The sequence below is a fragment of the Meleagris gallopavo genome, chromosome 8 (assembly GCF_905368555.1).
Source record: "Meleagris gallopavo chromosome 8, MGAL_WU_HG_1.1, whole genome shotgun sequence".
In the NCBI taxonomy this organism is placed as follows: domain Eukaryota; kingdom Metazoa; phylum Chordata; class Aves; order Galliformes; family Phasianidae; genus Meleagris; species Meleagris gallopavo.
The window spans coordinates 13,368,828-13,376,099 of NC_139411.1; the positions used below are offsets into that span (position 1 = coordinate 13,368,828).

Here is a 7,272-nt window from a genome sequence, read left to right on the forward strand (position 1 = left end):
GTATAAATAGATATCTGAGTATCTTATGAAATACTCAATACATTTTATCTTTTATAGGCATCTTTACTTGAAAGTAGGAAAAACATTAGTGATATATAAAACTGTTTTTTCTACTTGCACCTAACAAGTTCCACTGACAGAAATATCTACTATAAGATTTTCACTACCATTGGATCACTTCATGTTCAATTAATACTTCTAACAGTTCTCTAAAAATCCAGAAGAATGAATGACAGAATTAATTACACAACAAAACCGTGATAATAGAGTACAATAACATCAAAAACAAAACAATCAAAAAAACCCCACCAGATTTGGTAAATCCCTAAGGGGGGAAAAAAAAAAAAAGGAAAAAAAAAAAAGAAAAAAATCCTCAGCATAGAGAGTTGTAGTTACTTTTTATCTTTTTGTTTCACCAAGAACTATAAATTCTTTACTCAAGTCTTTGCTAGACTACAACTAAGTACGGTGGCTGAAACAGGTAAGCTAGGTAAAACCAAAACTTCTCTGAGTACAAAGCACACTAATGTATACTTAATTCTCTCTTGACTGTTCTAAACATATTTATGCTTATCATCTATTTAAAATAACCAATATGAATATCCATTCTCTTCATACATTACTGGCTACTTAAAAGGTGTATAGATATTCAGGCATGATACTAATGTAGGAGAAACATTTTAAGATATATTTGCAAGTATTTATAGTCTTGAAGATTTCTTCTACAGAAATCTATAATTCACTCAGACTAACATGTCTTTTGAAATAAATAATATCAAGATATTGTGAGTGATGGATTACTGCCTATCTAAGAGCTGTGCTCTACAGGTTATGATGAGTAGTTTGAGAAAAAGAAACACATAGATGCTACTGAAGAACGAAGTCACCCTTTCTGGTATGTTAGAAGTGCGTAATAATTACATTATTAAAAAGTGGGAAAAGGTTTGAACCCTGAGAATATAATAAGGAAGAATTTATTCTGAATATTGGTAGACAGAGTATGAACTTGTCACTGAAACAAAGGAGTGAAGCCCAGTATTCAACTTTTTACCTGATGAACTTCCTTCATCATTAATACTAGGTATCTCATATAACCACACAAAGATATGATGCAAGTATCAATTAGCAGAAACTAAGATGGCTAAATAGGTTTTGGTGAATAACTTGTTTTCGTGTTTAAAGCTTTCTTATCCTATGGGTAAATAAATAAATAAATAAATAATAACGATAAACAGCTTAAGATTATTTGAAAGTCCTTAGTTTCACAGAGCCTTAATGGAGCTAAAAGCCAAAGAAAAGTCCACCATTCCCCCCAAAACATAAAACCAACACACATATACAGGCTACTCTGAAAGTAATACCTCCTTTTCTATGATGTTGGCCCATGACATCAGAGATGGATGTTGGTGGTACGGCAGTGAAGGTTGAACCTTCCTGCCAATATTCCATTGCATTTTCTTGCTGTGTGACAGATGGCCGCAGAGGGGCAGTCTGACACAATGATGTCTGACATGAAAATGCATATGTAGCAAAGGTCTGCAGTTGAATTCCTCCATGAGGAAAAAAAATGGCACCCACTGACAATCATTAATGCTTACTGAACATTTATGGAGACCAAGCAGTGGATGTGAGACCAGTGAAGCCATGAATGGTGCCTTTCAGCATCAGCGACAGTGACGTGAAAGACAATCCAGGTTCCAGATGGTACAGCATGCAGACTCTTGTTCATCACTGACAACAATGCATAGCTAATGGTGGTGAATATGTTAAAAAACTGTGTTTTGTAGCTGAGAATTTGCTCTATTTACTAGTGTTATTGTGCTCTTTGTATCTGTTGTAGTTTCCATGGAAATAAACAGGAGGCATTATTTTCAGAATGACCTACATATATGCAGCTGTGATAATTACGTAAAAGTAACAGGAAAACGTTTCCACTTGATTCAAATTATGCCTGGGCAGAATACATCTCTTACACACTTAAGATACATTTGAGATTGAGACAGATCCTTTCAGAAAGTGGAAAGGTAACCCTGACATTTTTTCAAGAAAATATTACCAAGCGAATGTCTCAAAATGTTCCTTATCAATTTTTAAATGTTTTATTGTAAATGCAATTTCCACCACTTATTAATTTCATTGTTTTGCACCTTCAATATTTACCTTTTTAAAATGTTACTAGATTTTATTATAATTACACTTAATGTTTTAAAAACTTGCTGTAGCTAAATCTTAAATAAATTTTCAGATTTCAAACAAATAGGTCACAATTTTAATAGTAAGATGTGGTAAATGAGGACAATCATTTTTTTCCTGGAAAGCTCAGCTTTAATTCACTCCCTAAATCGGTAGAACTTATCTAGCTTTTCTGCGGGAGAAGTAAGCCACAGTTTGATCAAATTCTCTGTCAAGTGACCAGACCTACAGCACATACACAGTACGGTAAGGTGATCTGTATATAAGCAGCAGGTTCAGACTTTAAGTGTTAACTTTATAGTACATTTACACAACCAAGTATTTGCCTATTCCTGAAGGACTCATGGGAAAAAGACTAGTCAGGAACAGGCTGTCACTAACTGAACAATTCATCAGGGCTACTGCATACTCCATGCCAGCACTGAAGGGGTTCCTGAGAGAGGCAACAGTCAATAAAAGAACACAGCACAGACAAATTGGTCTAGCAGGCCACATATGGCCAGAGACATTGTTTGCATGCTCCTGATTGAAATCATAAACCTCAGTCTGCTTTCATGGGATAAGAACTATTATTTTCACAGAGGAATATCCTAACTTTACCTTAGAAGTTAGTACCTATTCCAGATGAATCACAGAAAAGTACATAATTCCTTTGACATGTTATATATAGACGAAGAACATAAAATTAATAATCATCATTATCCTTAACCACGCTGTTTTTCCACTTTGTTTCTTATAAGTGCTAGAAAAAGTACAATCCTCCCCTGTGGGTATCTCTGTTCTACTACCTGTGAATGTTTGCAGGAAGTTTCTATTCATTTTCTAGTGCTGGTGGACATATTATGATTTGAAACTAGAAATTCCGTGTTTGTACATTTTCTCTTCAAAAAGTGCAGACCATAGCTCATGGTTTGCTAGCAGAAGGTGATAATCCCTCTTGGAACGCAGCACTTGTTGTCTATTTTGGGTATAGTATTCACTAAATTCCAAGGAGATTATCACTGTAGAATCCAATAAAAGTAAACTTCTCAAGCAAGAGGGAAGCTGAACTATAAAATTAATAAAATATAAGAATAATTTGTGGAATCATTAATTTTTACTCCCCATGTATTTCCTATCATGAACTTCTAGTGAACAGACACAGATAATAAAGGAATTTGTACCAGAAGTTTTCTAACTCAATGGAAGTCTGTTACTGGGGCAGACGTACAGAATAGAGCTAAAACATTATATAGCTTCCTGTAAGAGATTAGCAGTTATAGAATACATAATGACTAGACAGCTATATAAGAACTTGCAGTCTAGAAGGAAGTAACACACTAATGCTTTCATGTCCTTCTCAGAACTTTGGCTATATGCTTTATATTGATGCACTGGTAGTAAACTGATCTTGAAGACAATTACTAAGTTCTTCAGAAGTTATTCCAGATGAATCAGCTCAGACAAAATATTCAGAGAGGAACTAAAGACCTGGGACTGTAAGTCTCAGCGGGATGGTCAAATAGATACACTTCCATAGGGACAACTTCTGACCACTGTCAAATCATACTGCAAAGCACAGTGGTTTTGTTTCAAAAATCTTCCTAGACAAAAAAAATGTCAGTTCACATCAGGAAGAACTGGTATTAAATTGCAAGTTAAATAAGTAAGTAAAGTCCAAGACACAGTGTAAGAACACAAAAGAAGCATTAAATTCTAACAAAAAAAGGAGGAAAAAAGTGGATCTGGAGGACTAAACTAATTCACCTGATTAAATGGAACAATTGGAGGAAAACTCTATAACAATTCATATAACATGGGAACAGTTGTTTATATGACAATGTGGTGAAAGCTTGTGCAAATTTCATGAGACAGGAGAAACTAAGAAATTCCTATTAAATGGAACGGTGAGATTACACACAGGAGTAAATTTTGGGGAAAACAATTAATGGAATTTTGAAATCAAATCAAAACCATTTTTTAACCTAAAATTTCCTTGTGTTCACTTAATCACAAATCCCAAATATCAGCCACGTGAGAACCCTCATCACGTCCAAATTTATCAGCCCATAAAGGAAGCACTCTTGGGAAGCCACAAGGAAGCAAGTAGATCTGGCAAGGACAGTGAACATTCTGAGATCATGAATGTCCACTAACACTTATAATTGGTCTTTATTTCTATTCTGCTTCTCAGAATATTGTTGAAAATATTTAATTTTCAATTGGATAATTCCTTGTACCAGAGAACAATTATAGAAGTACAGAGGCAAGAAGAAAAACTGACAAAAATGTGTACATCCACATGATCATTATTAGTTGTTGCAGTAAAACTTATTATTAAATCATAATTCGAAGGTTTTCATTCAGTCAGAGGTGTGGGAGACTGAATCTGAAATGGGAGGAAAAGAAGTATCACATATGAAAACTGGTGAGACTTTGCTACTAATTAGTAATGAGAACCTCTCCTCTGAAGTCTACAGAAACAATATATGATTCCTTTTATAATGCAGGGGATTAAAATTTAATGCCTATAACTTCTTCCTGAAGAGAAATCAGATCTCTGAATTTTAGTTTCTTCCTTGCAGATTAATAACCCCGTTTAGTATTTCCTGCACTTATTGATGGAAACTCTTATTAGAAATATTGGCCAACATAAAGCCAAGATTTCCTATAATGTCCCAAATTAGTTGGCTACCACAGGTTCATAGATTATTAATGCATCTCCTGTTGGCATTCTGCCTTACAACATTTTTCACTGAAATATTAAACCAAATTCAATCTTTCCTAGATTTTTAGCAACATAAAGCTTGCAAATAGCATTAACCTATGTTCCAATAAACAGTTTTTCATTCAATAAGTCTTTTACTTACATGCTTAGAACCATCCATATACAGGAAAAGGCAAAAGCACACAATGTAGTTAAGATGACTGGTAAAATGCTTGTGTTTTCTTCTCTCCCCCCTCCCCCCCCCCAAGTGTAAGGCAGGTAATTTAATTAATGCTATTAAATAATAATTATTACAAGTAACTAAAAATAAATAATAACTTGACTTGACAATAGGAAAGATCAGCTATTAGATAACTACCTCTGCATTAGTAAGCTGAATTGAAAGATTTTTATTTGAATAAATAATTTCAATAATTAAGCATAAGCATTTGCAACTTTTTTTTTTTTATTTCAACAAGGAATTGGGATTTTTTTGTTATTTATTTAATGCTGCAGAACTGAATGCAAGGTGAGAACTTTTCGTAGTATCTAAATCCACTGTTGAAAACCCCTTATATTTAGAATGAAATTATTTTTACGTCCAAAATGTTATTATGCTGTTTTTAAAAAGAGCAATATTCAATAGAACTAAGAATCTATATTTCATTTAACCAAGTGTTTGATGAGGTTGAATAACACAATATGGTTAACACATAGTACATTAAATAAATAATCCCATATAATTTATCCCCTCACTCCTCATGAAAGGTCTAGTAAAGTGCCCATATTGCTAATGAAATCTTTAATTTAATGGTAACACTTAATAAAATTTCCCACTATTGTGTCTTCCGCTTTCATTGCTATTCTTACATATCAATGATTATTTTATAGTTTGCAAACAGAAACATCAATACAAAGATATTTATAAATAGTAGCATTTTTCCTGATTTTTCATGATTTTTGGTTCTCAGTATTCCACATCATAACATCATGTAATGCACTGGGGGTTTGACTGCTGATGCTCAAGTTCCGGGTGCCTGTCCGGAGGAGAAGAAGAACTACATTTCCCCAGGGGGCTTTGCGGTCAGCGAGGAGATATAATTCCCAGCAAGGTCACCTGATGCTCTCTTCTTTGCCTGTGCTTCTTTGCTTGTGCTTCTCTGTCTGCACTTCTCCGCCTGCGCTTCTCTGCTTGCGCTTCTTCATCGGCTCAACTGGACTGCACTTCTCATCTGAGGCTGATCCACCTTCCAGACACACACTCTCTCTCTCTCTCCTTATATTCTGCTGATACTATATTTAGTAAATTAGTTTGTTTCACCTCAGATTGTTGCCGCTGTTTTCAATTATTTGGGGGTCTCCTATTTTCCTTTTCTGGGGGCACAGATCCGCAGATCCCTCTGCCCTTCTAGTCACAGAACCGGACTGAACCAGCCCGTAAACCGTTGACACCCATCTACAAAAATTTGAAGATACACAGAGCTCAGAGAAGTGAAATCACAATCCAAGAATAAAGCAACATCATTCCTTTCAGATGTGCAATAAGAAGAGTCACTGTTCCCAGAGGATGAAGAAACTCAGAATTTCAAAGGCTGAAGCCAAGAAGTCCTGCCAGATACACTTCATGAAAAACGTTTGATGAATTACCATGGTGAACATCAACTTTTCAGATAAATGATGGAAAATAAACTAGCCTATGCCTCAATGGAGACAATAAATTTCCTTTTTGCTTTAGGAACTTAAGTACGAAGAAAGTTGTTGACTGTTCCACCTTTCACTGAACTAAAAATTTTTTTAGTTTTAGTTTTTTAGTTTTACTAAAAAATCCACTGCTTTCAAATTTCCTTTCAGTATGATTCAACAAATTTAGTCAGAGAGAAAGAGTATATCTGCAAAAATTCTTACACAACAGTATGACAACCAAATGATTTGCAAACTGCCTGAATCTGCACAGAAGATGGAAGTCACTGATCTGCGCAATCATCTAACAAATTCAATGAAAGCTCAAGAATGAAAAGAAGAGAAAGCTATGGGATATTGATTAGCCGACATGGATACTACTGTATTATATATAAATCAGATTATAACGTGGGCTGTGAATACATACAGACATACATGAATGTTATTTAGAAATCAGCAGATGTGATAATTTTTTTTTATCAACTAGATTCTTCTGTAATTAAGCAGAACAACTAAGCAAGGCCACACACTGGGCAGGTGCATTTATTTCCTTTACCGTGAAAACTAATCTGTCACTTAATCCTACAAGGAAAAGCTAACTTTCATGCTGTAGCCCAAAGTACCTACAGGCAATAGCTTCTAAGTTAAGAAAGACACAAAGCATTTTTCTTTTTGACTGTCACACTGAAGGACAAGCTGAGAGAAATTTAAGA

The 7,272-nt window shown here is 34.7% G+C and overlaps 1 protein-coding gene across 5 annotated transcripts in view; it reads right to left on the bottom strand.

Annotated features, from left to right (window-relative positions):
- LRMDA (leucine rich melanocyte differentiation associated) overlaps positions 1 to 7,272 on the bottom strand; it is a 638,659-nt gene that overhangs the window by 77,228 nt on the left and 554,159 nt on the right. The gene's annotated exons all lie outside the window — the stretch shown is intronic.